Source organism: Phyllobates terribilis, unplaced genomic scaffold (genome assembly GCF_046119375.1).
Source record: "Phyllobates terribilis strain yellow unplaced genomic scaffold, ASM4611937v1 Scaffold_5__5_contigs__length_657084704, whole genome shotgun sequence".
Taxonomy (NCBI): Eukaryota; Metazoa; Chordata; class Amphibia; order Anura; family Dendrobatidae; genus Phyllobates; species Phyllobates terribilis.
Genome location: NW_027362765.1, coordinates 35,189,874 through 35,204,157, shown reverse-complemented (window position 1 = coordinate 35,204,157; position 14,284 = coordinate 35,189,874). Strand labels below are relative to the sequence as shown.

General features: G+C 41.4%; 1 pseudogene; it reads right to left on the bottom strand.

Annotated features, from left to right (window-relative positions):
• Positions 1-14,284, bottom strand: part of LOC141271412 (uncharacterized) — a 92,607-nt pseudogene that overhangs the window by 29,939 nt on the left and 48,384 nt on the right.

Below are 14,284 nucleotides of genomic sequence, written 5' to 3'. Positions count from 1 at the left end.
GCAGCAGCGATCCTGGGACCCCGCTCCACCAACGCCGGTAAGTGTTCGCATTATAAAGGCGCACCCCCATTTTCCCCCCAAATTTTGTAAAGTAAAGTGGTTTAGTAAAGTGCAGTGTGCAATCATGTGACAGGGGATTAAGTATTCATGTATGCTAGTGCAAACTTCCCCATAATGCTATGTAAAGTAATGGTTAGGAACACAAAGAATGGAATAGACTCAAAGAATAATACCCTGGGGGTAAGTAAGAACACACTCAACAACATGGGTAAGAGAGTCTGATTCCATCTTTTATTTACTATAATTCTTTTAGTCCGGATCTCCTAAAAAGTAGCAATGGATCATAGATGTAAATAGTAATTTGCAATATGAACCTATTTATTATTGTAATATAGAAAAGTGGGAGACGTTTGTTCAGAAATGGAGATTATGGGTGGAAAGAGACGGTAATGAATGGCAGATCACTTTGATTGGGTGTTAGGAAGAAGAGGGAAGAGGAAATGTTGGGTATTTTTTGAGGGATAGGAGAGGGTTTGAAATACCGTTGTCCAAATAGTTAGTGGGTGAAAAAAGTATTTAACAGGTCACCAATTTTGAAGTAAATATATTTCTAAAGCTACTACTGACATGAAGTTCTCACCAGATGTTGGTAACAACCTATCCAATCCAATTTTACAAGTAAAACATTTCTCACCTTCTACTTAATAAATTTCCCCGTGTGAGATTTTTTTATGCTCAAAAAGGCGCCATTTGCGGGTAAAATATTTCCCACATTCTGAACATGAAAAGATTTTCTCCCCTGTGTGAGTTCTCTGATGGACAACAAAACTAGAATTCTGACTAAAACATTTCCCACATTCTGAACATGAAAAGGGCTTCTCCCCTGTGTGAGTTCTCAGATGGACTACTAAACTACAATTCTGACTAAAACATTTCCCACATTCTGAACATGAAAATGGCTTCTCCCCTGTGTGAATTTTCTGATGTGTAACAAGATTTGACTTCTTTGAAAAACATTTTCCACATTCTGAACATGAATATGGCTTCACCCCTGTGTGAATTCTCTGATGGCTAACAAGACTTGATTTCTCTGTAAACCATTTTCCACATTCTGAACATGAAAAAGGCTTCTTCCCTGAGTGAACCTTCTCATGTCTAACAAGATTTGACTTACTTGAAAAACATTTTCCACATTCTGAACATGAACATGGATTATTTCCTGAGTGAATTCTCTCATGTCTAACCAGATGTGATTTCTGGCCAAAATATTTCCCACACTCTGAACAAGAAAATCTTTTCTCCTCTGTGTGAATTTTTTGATCTGTAACAAAAGATGTTTTGAGTGAAAAACTTGTTCCATATTCTGCACTTGATAATACCTTCTTTGCTGTAAGAGCAGTTTGATCTTTAATGCTTCTTTTGTAAGTTCTATTTTTCTTAATAGTCTGTGATGAATCAGAAGACTGGACCTGTTTAAAAGGATTACACGATAGATCTTTGCTGTGAAGGGATGATGGTATATCTGAGATAATGGTATTCACTTCAGTTATATCTGGTCTTATCTCAAGGTCATCTGACTGAAAAACTTGAGATGTCAGTTTTCCCTCTGATCTCTTGGTACAGTCATCTGCCAAGAATAAAGATTATTATTGTTTATGAAATATCTTTAAAAATTATATTCTTATAACATTTTTAATATATCCATAGACACTATAAATTATGTAGCAAAATTCAATTATTTCCCAAGATAAAACCAGTTGACAGTCAAATATTAGACCTCAGAGCACGAATTTGTAGAGCGTGATGTTCGACCCTCTTTGTTCGTTCTGCCTCCAAAACAATGGAATAATACACCACCAAACAATGTTATGGAGGCCAAAATGGTATAAACAAATACTTCTAATCCGTCTGCAAAACACAAGACCCCAATTATGTCCGTCATTTCTCAATGGAAAATCTGAGGTTTCCACATTACTAGCTGATGAAAGATTCTAGAAAAGCAACATGGCTTCAGAAACCATTCCAGCAAAATCTCTGCTCCCACAGCTAAATGCCCACCTCACTTCTGAGTCTTACCATGTGCCCAAACACTATTAGCATCCACATGTTTAGCATTGCTGCAGCAGGAAGAAGTCACTTAAAAATTTACTGTGTATGTGTCTCCAGAAGCACAAGTTGGGCACTATAATGACATATTTGTAGTTTTCTCTCTGCAACATCCTCTGTGTGCTATTTTCCAGAAAGTGCCTGTGGGGTCAAAATAGTCACTACACCTATAGAGGAGAAATGGAGTCACTTTGTGGGGTTTTCTACTGTACTGGTTTCGGAAGTTCTGGTATAATAAATGGTCTGCAAATAAACAATAGTAAAAAATAATAATGGAGCTCGCAAACTATTCCAGCAAAATCTGAGTTCTAACAGCCATATTGTCGCTCCTTCTCTTCTGAGCCCTGCCATGTGCCATGCCATGCGAATATTGTCGGATGCAGGAAATGCTACAAAATAAATTGTGGGGTCCATTTTTTCCTATTAACCTGCGTGAAAATGAAAATAATTGGGGCAACATGAACATTTTAGTGATTTTTTTTTTTAACATTTTTGGTAATTATTGTGATATACAATTTGAAGGGTTAGTAAGCTTCCTGAATGCGTTTTTGATACTATGAGGAATGCAATTTTCTAAAATTTAGGCCCCTTCAAATAATTTCAAAAGTGATTTGATCCCCCAAAATATAGGTTTGTAAATTTCCTTGAACATATGAATGATAATGCTAAACTATGAAGCCTTCTAGCATCTTGCAAGAATACAGTAAATGTTAGCAACTATTTTGTGTGGTATTACTATCTGTCACAAATTCAGTGTTTGAACATTTCTAATCTACATTTTTGCAAATTTCATATTTTTTTCCTAAAGAATTACAAAAAAAATCAACTTAATTTTACCATTAACAAAGCTCAATGTGTTGCGGCAAAACAAAAAAAAAATCTCAGATACACTGGGATCAGTTTAACCCCTTAATAACACATGATGTGCTGGGTACATCATATGCTGGCTGTTAACCTGTTAAATGCCACTGTCAATCTGTGACAGTGGCATCTACAATGCTCCAGCAAAGGGGGACGCACCGCTCCAACTGCTCATCAGTGCTGCTGTGAAGTGAATGCGAGCTGTCGAAGCGTTGTTGAAGACCCCTATGCCTCTCATTATGGTACTCCTATGAAAGTCAATCCATGGCTAGTGTTCATAGGAGACTGTAATTTTTGTTATTTACAGCAATACTGTGTATAGTAAAAGCAATCAGATGATCACAGGTAACAATTACAATGAAAAGTAAAAATAAAATGTTATAAAAAATATGAAAAAAAATCAATCTATCTCTTTCAAATCACACCACTTCTCCCCATTACAAAATAAGAAATACATTAACACATTTAATATCACTGTGTTCGTAAGTATCCAATCTATCAAAGTATTGGAAAAAATTAATATGAACGTTAAGTGGAATAATGAGAAAAACATTTTTTAGTATAGCACAAAAAAGTGTAATAAGAGGCGATCAAAACAATGTAAATACCCCAATGTGATATCAATAAAAACATCAGGTCCGAGCACAAAAAACAAGCCCTCACACAACTCCATACCCCAAAAATTTAAACATTATGGCTCTCGGAATATGAGATCACAAGCGTTTTATTTATTTATTATTTTACAAATTTCAGAATTTTTTTTCCCCCACTTAAATAAAACAAAAACTTTGCATGTTCGGTATCTGCATAATAATACTGACCTGGAGAATCATATTTCCATATTAGTCATTTTTATCGTAAAATGAACGCTGTAAATAAAACCCCTAAACAACAATTGCGGAATGGCGCTTTTTAATTTTTTGCTATTTCACTACGCTTAAGATTTTTGCCCGCTTTTCAGTACATCATATGATAAAATGGATGGTGTGCGTTTCAAAAGTACAACTTGTCCTGGAAAAAACAAGCCCTCACACGGCTATGACAGCGGAAAAATAAAAAAGTTATGGCTCTTGGAATAAGAGGAGGAAAAAATGAAAGTGCAAAAATATCTATAAATCCGGGTTGGTAAGGATTTACTGACATTGGATGTATGGATACATCCTAGTTTTAATTCGGCACTGTGGTGATCGCATTAAGGTGCCTGCTGAATCTTGCAGAAGGGCACCGGGAGTCGTCTACGATTGCTGCGATTGGCTGTCCAATTCTGAAGAGCCAATCACAGCGATTTCAATAAATAGCCTGAAACACTGATATCCAGCATCACCAGCCCCAGCACTGATAGGTGCAATCGGACGATGACGCCGATCGCACCAATCAGTGTACAGAACGCAGTCTGAACTCTAAGTGACCATGCTACACTTCCTCATTCTAGCTTCGAAACTTGTGCAAAAGTGGTTACTTAGCTGTTCTGCTGCCGGGATTTTGGGGTGACACAGACAAATTTTGCCTGTGCCATCACTGCTGCTACTGTACCTGTTCTTGTAAGAAGAAAGAAGACCTCCTGATACTTTCCTAATCTGTTCCTGTCCCCAGCTTTTTCCTAATCCACCCCAATCCTTGCATGCTGAGTACTTGCTCGCTTGATTTTTAGCAGTTTTTTTTTTGTTTGCACGTCCTGCTGCCACAGATCAGTGACGCAAATCACTGATTGGCACAAGTGCTCGATGTTTTCCTGGACTTTTTTTGACCCTGTTCATTTCTTCCATTCCCCATTTGCACCACCTCCGTGCGTGTTTCCTGCAGCTAGTGAGCGTTGGTCAGTACACAAATCACTAATCGGCACATGTGCTCGATGTTTTACAGGACTTTTATTTTCCCGATTCTCCCCTCCTTTGCTCCATCTCCATGCGTGCATCCAGCAGCTGCTGATCAGTAAGGCATGTCACTGATCGACACCTGTGCTCGCTTTTGTCAAAGACCTTTTTTCCCTATTTTTTTTCCATCCCCATTTTGCATCACATTCGTGCATGCGTCCTACAGTCGTTGAGCGCTGGTCAGTGATGAACATCACTGATTAGCACCTGCTTGGTTTTTTTTTTGTGTGAAAAAAAGAATCCAAAAAACTAATTTAGATTAGTTGATAGTGTTCTGTCTCCACATAAGGCGAATGAAGGTGAGCCTGGGTGATAACGGGCTGTGAGAGTTCCTACCTTCGTATCCTTGAAGTGAAGCAGACAGGACCATTACATCTATGCTCAGCATCCATAAACTTGAATGTAAACCACAGCGTTGTTTCAATCCAAATCTTGGTTTATTAGAACCCGGATACAGCACTATACTTGTGGGTACAATGTAGTAACTTTCTCTGAAGTTGCTGACACAGGTTGATATGTGATTGGTGGTCAGAAACTGATGCTTTCATAAGCCGGTAAATGTGTGTCTTTCTCACAGCATGAGGAAGGAAAAAAGATGGCAGCTGAGAGGAAGTGACTCATGAACTGCAGTGCGAACACATCCATTATGAATAATTAAAATTACAGATACAATAAGTAACACATTGGCTAGCAGGTGGCAGCATAGCAATTTAACTAACAATAATATACAACTAACTATAGACAAGCAATGCAAACTTATACTATCAATTATACAAACTGACGAATACTAATTACATCTGGGGGACAGCACAGATAGGACTAGATTAGGGTCAGTAAAAATATACCGTAGTAATCTGTGTCTACTACAATATTTACTGAATTTAGTCAGGGTTACTGTCAGATAGTAAAGAGTAAAAAATAAATAATTTAGATTAGTTTATAGGACTAGACTAGGGATGAGCAAACCCACACTGTAAAGTTTGGTGTTCGTACCGGACACCTAGTGTCTGGTACCGAACCCGTAACATGGACTTCTAACAGAATGTCCGGTTTACTGTTCGGGTTCGGATACCTAATAAATTGTGTTGAAAGCCTGCAGAAAAGCCAATCAATAAGCTTTTGGCTCATCCTGAGCCATCCCAGCCATGCCAAGCGTTGGCATGGCTGTGATTGGCCACCGCACCAGGTGACCTGGTCTGTATAAATGCCGGATCACGAGTGCCTCTGTCATTCTGCTCTGCTTAGTGTAGGGAGAGGACACAGCTGGAGTGAGTGACAGAATTATACTGCGCACAATGCAACAAAAGCCTGTTTGTGTACTCTGCACATGTCTCAGTGGGAGTAATGTGCTAAAAAGCCACAGTGTATACTCTACACCCATATCTGTGGGAGTACTGCGATAAAAAGTCGCTGTGTGTACTGTGCAACCCGGCCTGTGTGAGTAGTGTGCCAAAAAGTCCTAAGTTACTTAGCAGTAACGGGATTTTTTGGAGACCATGACAGCACCACGAGAGAGGGTCTGGCCACCAAGGACAGGAAATTTACAGGCATAAAAAGGGCGCACCCCTGTCTGCCTCAATTGGATTACAGAGCGAGAGAGGACCGCCAGGTTAATAAACACAACAAACAACCACATCTCTACCATACCACACAACACCTATTTAAGCGTGAAACTATAATTTAATGAAAAAGGAGTGCTCCCACAACGTGAAGGGAAGGAATGTAAAGGTGCTGTCATGGTCTCTGAAAAATCCCGTTACCGGTAAGTAACTTAGGACTTTATCGGTCGTCCATGACAGTACCACGAGAGAATTACAGAGATAAAAGCATTCTAGGGATTGAGCACAGCATGGAGCACTCTTCTCCCAAAGGTGAGGTCAGCCAACACACTCATATCTAACCTATAGTGTCCATAGAATGTAGAGGGAGAGGACCAGGTAGCAGCCTTACATATGTCTTCTATGAAGACACCTGTCTTCTCAGCCCAGGAGGTTGCCACAGCCTTGAGTGGAATGTGCCTTCAACCTTTCTGCCACTTCCTCACCGCTAGATGTATACACTAGAGAAATGGCCTCCCTAGTCCATCTAGCTATGGTGGACTTTGTGACTTTAGACCCCTTCCTAGACCCTTGGTAAGATATTAACAAGGAGCTATCTTTGCTAAAGTCTTTGGTAACTGAAAGGTACCTAACCACACATCTTCTCACATCTAACGTATGCAATTGCGCCTCCTTCTGATTACTCGGATTGGGACAAAAGGAGATTAGGATGACTTCTTGAAGTCTGTGGAAGCGAGTAGCTACTTCAGGGAGATAGGCAGGATCTGGCCTAAAATTCACTCTGTCGTCCAGGATTTGTGTAAATGGTGAGGCTATAGACAGGGCCTGAATGTAACAAATCCTGCTGGCCGAGGTTAACGCTATCAATAAAGCTGTCTTAAGGGAGAGGTTTTTAAGAGTTGCTGACTCTATTGGCTCAAACGGCGAGATAGTCAAGGCCGTTAGAACTAGATTTAAATCCCAAGGGACCAAGCTGTTTTTAACAATGAGTCACCTGCTAGATCGTAGCTATACAAGGCGCCCAAAACAGAAACCTGAACTTTTAGAGTGCTGGTGGGAAATACTAGCTCAAGACCCTTCTCTAGAAATTCCAGGATTTTCCCTACTGGTGCCCCATAACCAACTCTAGACCCTGAGAAGGATAAGAATTTTTTGCAGGTTCTGGCATAAATCTGGGTCGCAACCAGTTTTCTGCTATGCATCTGGGTGGTTACTAGATTTTGGGAAAAATCTTTTTGTTTTAGCAACGTCCTTTCAAGTTCCATGCCGTCAAGTGGAGGCCTGCTGCTTGAGGATGGGATATCGGACCCTGGAAAAGGAGATCTGGAATCTGGGGAAGGACCCAAGGATTGGGGACAGACATGCTCCTCAGGTATGAGAACCAGGGTCTCTTGGGCCAGAAGGGTGCGATCAACAGAACCCTCGCCTTGTCTTCTCTGATCTTTCTTTTGACCCTGGGAAGCAGTGACAACGGGGGAAGGCATAAGCCAGGCGGAAGTTCCAAGGTAGCAGGAGAGCCTCCACCGCTAAGGGATTTTCTCTGGAATTTAGAGAACAGAAGATACTTGTCTTACAATTTTATTTTCTGGCAAATAGGTCTACCACTGGAGACCCCCACTTTCGGCCTATTTAGATAAACATCTCCTGATTTAGTTCCCAAACTGAATGCCTCAGAGGATAGCGGCTTAGGTAATCCGCTCTGGAGTTTTCTCTTCCCCTTATACGGAGGGCCGTCAAGGAAAGGAGATGACTTTCAGAAATCTGAAAGAGATGATCTGTCACTTTCATCTGAAATCTTGACCGTGTACATAGGCTCACATAGGCTACCGTAACTCTGTTATCCGAGAGGATCTGATCAGCTTGACCCTGGAGGGGGGGACTAAGAAATTGTTCACCGCCTGATCCATTGCCAGAAGCTCATTTGCATTGGAGGAAAGATTCTTTTCATTGTCTGACCAGGTTCCCTGAACTACCATATGCCCCGGTGGCCTCCCCACCCTCTGCGACTAGCATCTGTGGTAACTATTCTAGTAACTTTAGGTGCCCAGGGAACCCCACGGGATAGGTTTGCCTCATCCTGTCACCATTGTAAGGCATTCACTGACCGAGGTGACAAAGAAAACATTCCTTCTAAGTGCCTTTTAAGAGAAATTCATTATGCAACATATCCCACTGCAGAACCCTGGAATGGTATTTAGCCCACAGAACCCCTTGGAAACACAATGTTAGGGTACTTAGCAGGGACATGACCAGATTGGCTATGGCTTTCTCCACCTGGCTCTTACCTTATCATGAACCGGAAAGCATTTTCTTTTCCTTTGTTCTAGGCCCCTAAACATGACGTCTTGGACAGATTTCTCTGGTCTAGTGTCCGTAATACCCATAGTTGTGCGTACTGCTTTGACAAGACCATCGATTTAATTTAATAGGAAACAATGTCGCCCAGCCCCACTATCTGAGGACGAGGATGAGGAAAAAAAGCAGTCAGACTCTTCCTCAAAGTCCGACGGGAGGGAATCATCAGAAACTGGGGAACTCTCCCAATCTGTAACTTCCTTCCTCTTTCCTTTTTTAGAGAGGGCTTTGCTGATCTCTAACTTGACCAACGTTTTTAATTCTGATGAAAAACTAGGGGTTTCATCTGCCAAAGTCTGGTTGATACAGGACTGACACAGCCTTTTTGGGTATGAGTCCCCTAACAGGGTTTAACACAATGCACATTCCTTGTGTCTAGTAAAATGATAGACGAGAAAAAGGGACACCCCATTACCAAGTGAACTTTCACGAAGATCACTTACCCATATGACTCAACGGGCTGATACTGTACCGGTTTGGAGGAAGGACCTTTCTCAGCCGGGGATCGTCCCTGGTTTCTGCAGATTCGTCCATCCTGCAGGAGCTACGATGACTGGACCTGCTTGCAGATCCTCGCTTTTCTGAGGTCAGATTACCTCCGCTCACCCAAAGGTGCCGTTTCTACTGGGACTTCCCAAGCAGCCGCTGTGACGGTGATGGCGGCTGCTGCTCACTCTCAGTCTGCATTTGGAATATGGGTCAGAAGGAGCTATGGTGCCAGATGTAATTTATAGGTGCACCAGCCACCTCCCTTTTTAATTTTTTTTATTAATAACTCCGGCGATTTTCTCCCCAACCTTTTGATAACAGGTGCGCTGCCCATCGGGCTCACCACCTGATGTGGTATAAGGCAAAAAAATGCTGCGCCCTCTACTCTCTGCAGAATCCTGAGGAGCGCGGCAGCCAAACCACAGAGGGGATATACCGGAAGCATCAAGTCATGACGCCGGAGCTGCAAACCACAGACAGGGGCGCCACTCAACAACTTGTCCACTAACTATGGTGCCAACCCCCTTGGGCGCACCACAGCCAGGAACCACAACCAGCTCGGACGTCCAGCAGGAATCTTCAATCTACGACAGGTAAGCCTGCCACAGGTTCCCCATCAAGGACAGGAAAAAAAAACTGAGGCAGAGAGGGGTGTCGCCCTTTTTAAGCCTGTAGGTTTCCTGTCCTTGGTGGGTGGTGCTGTTATGGTCAACTGATAAAAAATACTTGTACCATGCAGCTGTCTTTTTGCAAGTAGTGTGGCAAAAAATAATTCTACTCAGCAGCTGTGTCTTTGCCATTTTTTGTCCACAAAAATTATTCTACTCTTCAGCCGTCTTTTGGTGAGTAGTGTATATAAAAAGTAATTCTACTCTGCAGCCATCTTTTTAACATTTACTGCTGCATGACTTGGGGCTCAGACTGCTTGCCTAATTTGGAAGGGGGTGAAGTGGAAGACAGATGCCCATGTGCCACAGGTACAAAATTTGCACTTTCAGTAGGGGACCGGGTGGAAGACAAAGCAAGTGAACTGGAGGCACTCTCAGCCAACCAATCTAAAACCACCCCAACTTGTTCTGGTCTCACTATTCATCCATCGTTACTCGGGCCTATGGAATTACACAGAACGCCCTGTCGCCTGCGTGCACCAGAGGAAAGTGTTTCATTTGGGTGTGCAGCAGGCACAGATCGACCACATCCTCTCCTTCCCACCAGCAGCAACAAAGCTACATCCCCTATTTGATGCTCTCCTCATTGTTTTCACCCAAAAAAAAGTGTTGAGTATTATACAGTTGGTATACAGAGAGAGAGAGTGGGCAGCAGATAATTAAACTGCCTTTTTTTCAGAGTACGCCCCTATAAATCAATAAAAATAACAAAAACACTGCTGGCTACTTCCTCCTCCAACGCCTCTTCCACTTAAACCCATCGCTGATCTGCATCTGGCTGTTGTGGTTTTTTTGGGAGTGAAAAAAAAAATTTAGATTAGAGGACAGGATTAGAATATATTGTAATAATTGTTGACCACTACAGTATTTTTTACTGAATATAGTCAAGGTTAGTGTCAGACAGTTGCGGACACTCATTTTTTTTTACTGACGTCCGTTTAGTAAGTTTATTTTTTATTTTACCAAATTTTTAATCTTTTTATTCTAATCTTTTTCATTCAAGAGGATTTTCTTTTTTTTCCTCTTCAAAATAAAAAAGTTTACACCAAACACACACACCTGAATAAAATTTTGTACATGCACAAACACTGCATATGTAAATCTCAATCACGGTATTCAGCGGAGGGAGAAGTTGTCACCTTCCTTTATTTTTCAACCTCCTCCTCTTCAAGTGATACTGAACCGCCACGCAGACGCCCCAGGACAGAAAATGAACAAGTGCCCAAGGTTACTGACTCCGTATGGACCTCATCCACCAAATATTATAAGCCACATATTCCTGATTTTGTGGTGCAATCAGGAATCCAATTTGACATTACCAGCCGCACAGAAGTTGTCTTTTTCAAAGTCTTTCTCTCTGAGGATTTTGTAAACCTCATGCTGGCCGAGACAAATTTGAACAAGTTTGCCGAGGTGTACGTTTCCTAAAGGGACATCTGCGCGGTTGAATACATTTCAAGGGGAGGCTCAAAATTCTGGCAATACCTGCCCAGTAAGAGGGCCAGGTACAGAATTAAGCTCTACAAACTGTGTGAGAGTTTATGGAGGAAAAGGACACCCGGATTCAACCCCCTGAATGTCCCCCTGTACTGGGGGAAAATGGTGTAGGAATTGGAGCACCCACTGCTGGATCAAGATTATCACCTCTAAGCTGATAATTTTTTATACCAGCATTCAACTCTTCCAGTCTTTGTCAGCGCGAGCTACCACAGCATGCGGTACTGTCCACATAAATCAGAAAGGCCTCCCTAAGACGCTAATTGGGCAGCTGCCCAGAAAGGGTGAGAGCAGAGCCCGATGTAGTGACTACCTGCTGGTGGTCAAGTACAAGGACAAAAGAGATGTCCTTTTCTTGACCACCACACCTGTTGATGGCAGCACTCCCTCCGCTGTACGAAGTTCCTCTGCACAAGTCATCAAACCAGACTGTGCCATCGGGCATAACAAGTACATGGGGGTACTTAATCTCTCTGATGAAGTCCTCCAGCCATACAGTGCCATGCAAAATCTAAGATGTGGTACAAGAAGCTGGCTGTGGACATCGTATAGATGGCAATGTATAAAACACTTTCATGCTATGGCGATGTGCAAGCCAGACCGGTACGTCATACCTTCAGTTCCAGGAAGTAGTGATCAAGGCCCTAATCTTTGGAAATAAGGAAGGAGTGGGCCCCAGTACTTCTGTAACTGAAGGTAACTGTATCGTACCAGTACAACATTTCCCCGGTGAGGTCCCTTAAACCACAAAGAAAAGAAGGTCGCAAAAGAGGTGCAGAGTGTGTTACAGAAGGGGGATACGCATGGACACCACTTATCAATGTGACACCTGCCCCTACAATCCTGGCCTGTGTCTAAAAAAGGTTTCAAACTGTACCACACATGAACTAAGAAATTTATTTCTGACTTACACAACTCACGTATGCCAACCTGATGCACACTATACAACTCATGTATGCCATTCTGATGCACACTATACAACTCACATATGCCAACCTGATGCACACTATACAACTCACGTATGCCAACCTGATCCACTCCACACTACTAACATATGCCAACCTGATGCACTCTACACTACTAACATATGCCATTACATTACAAAATTCACATACCAGGAAACACTAGATCAATTCCAATAATGGCCCATAGACCATTCCATTAAAGTCTGTGATCCAAAAGTCACTCCTTTGTTTCCGAGGTCTGCCGTGCACTCAAACAGTAGTTTTCCTCCACATATAAGGTATCAGCGTACTCAGGAGAAATTGCACAACAAATTTTTGGGTCCATTTTCTCCTCTTACAATTGTAAAAATATTTTTTTTTATTTTCACGGCTCAACATTATAAATTTCTGTGCAGCACCTGGGGATTCAAGTTGTTCACCACACATCTAGATAAGTTCCTTGAGGGTATCTAGTTTCCAAAATGGGGTCACTTGTAGGGAGTTTCCATTGTTAATGCACATCAGGGGCCCTCCAAATGCGATATGGGGTCCGCTCTTGATTCCAGGGAATTTGGGGTTCAATAAGTCAAATGGCACTGCCTCCCTTCCGAGCCCTGCTGTGCACCCAAACAGTAGTTTTCTCCCACATATTGGGTATCAGCATACTCAGAAGAAATTGCACAACAAATTTTGGGGTCCAGTTTCTCCTGTTACCCTTGTGAAAATAAAAAAATTAGGACTAAAGTAAAATTATTATTAAAAAAATTTAAATGTTCATTTTTTTTTCTTTCCACATTGCTTCAGTTCTTGTGAAGCACCTAAAGGGTTAATAAGCTTCTTGAATGTGGTTTTGAGCACTTTAAGGGCTGTAGTTTTTAGAATGATGTAACTTTTGGGTATTTCCTGTTATATAGATCCCTCAAAGTCAGTTCAAATCTGATGTGGTCCTGTTATTATCTGCAACAAGTACTAAGGAAAGAAAGGGGAAAGCTATCCCTACAGTAAGACTAAGCTGAATCCCTACAATGTAGCGGGCTGCCTGTTCCTTGCGAACAGACTCGCCTTAGTTCTCGGCTAGTCTGAACGAAGACCTAAAGCATAAAGGAAGGGGTCCCTAAAAGAACTAAGGACTGGAACAAAATTGGGACACCTCCTGAACAGAGAAGGTTGTTGCAGAACACAAAAAGATAAACTGACAAAAAGGTACTAGAGGTCCCAGAAGGACCAAGCAAACTGACAGAGATAGGCACAGAAGCACCTGGCTAGCAAAACAGTCAAACAACACTGAAGTCCAGCACAGCCAAAATGGCGGAGCTGGAATATATAGGCAGATGGTCACATGACCGCAAAACACAGGATGGAAAAAACAAACAGGAGGGTTCTAACAGGTCCCTAAAAAATGGTTTTGTAAATTTTGTTGGAAAAATTAAAATCGCTGGTCAACTTTCAACCCTTTTAACTGCCTAAAAAAAAAATATGTTTAGCACAATTTTTTAATGTAAAGTAGACATATGGGAAATGTTATTTATTAACTATTTTGTGTGACATAACTCTCTGGTTTAAGGGCATAAAAATTAAAAGTTTGAAAATTGCGAAATTTTCACCAAATTTCCGATATTTTCACAAATAAACGCAAGTTATATCAAACAAATTTTTACCACTATCATGAAGTACAATATGTCACGAAAAAAAAACCTCAATCAGTGTGATCCATTGAAGCGTTCAATCATTATTACAACATAAAGTGACACTGGTCAGAATTGTAAAATTGGCCTGGTCATAAGGGTGAAAATGGGCTTGGGGTGTGAAGGAGTTAAAGAAGATCCAACAAATAAGTTATGTGCCTTTATATTTAGTGCTGTTTACATTTAGTGCAAGCAAAAATTCAAAGATTCAAATGAACTAAGAAAAAATGTAAAAAATAAAGAATT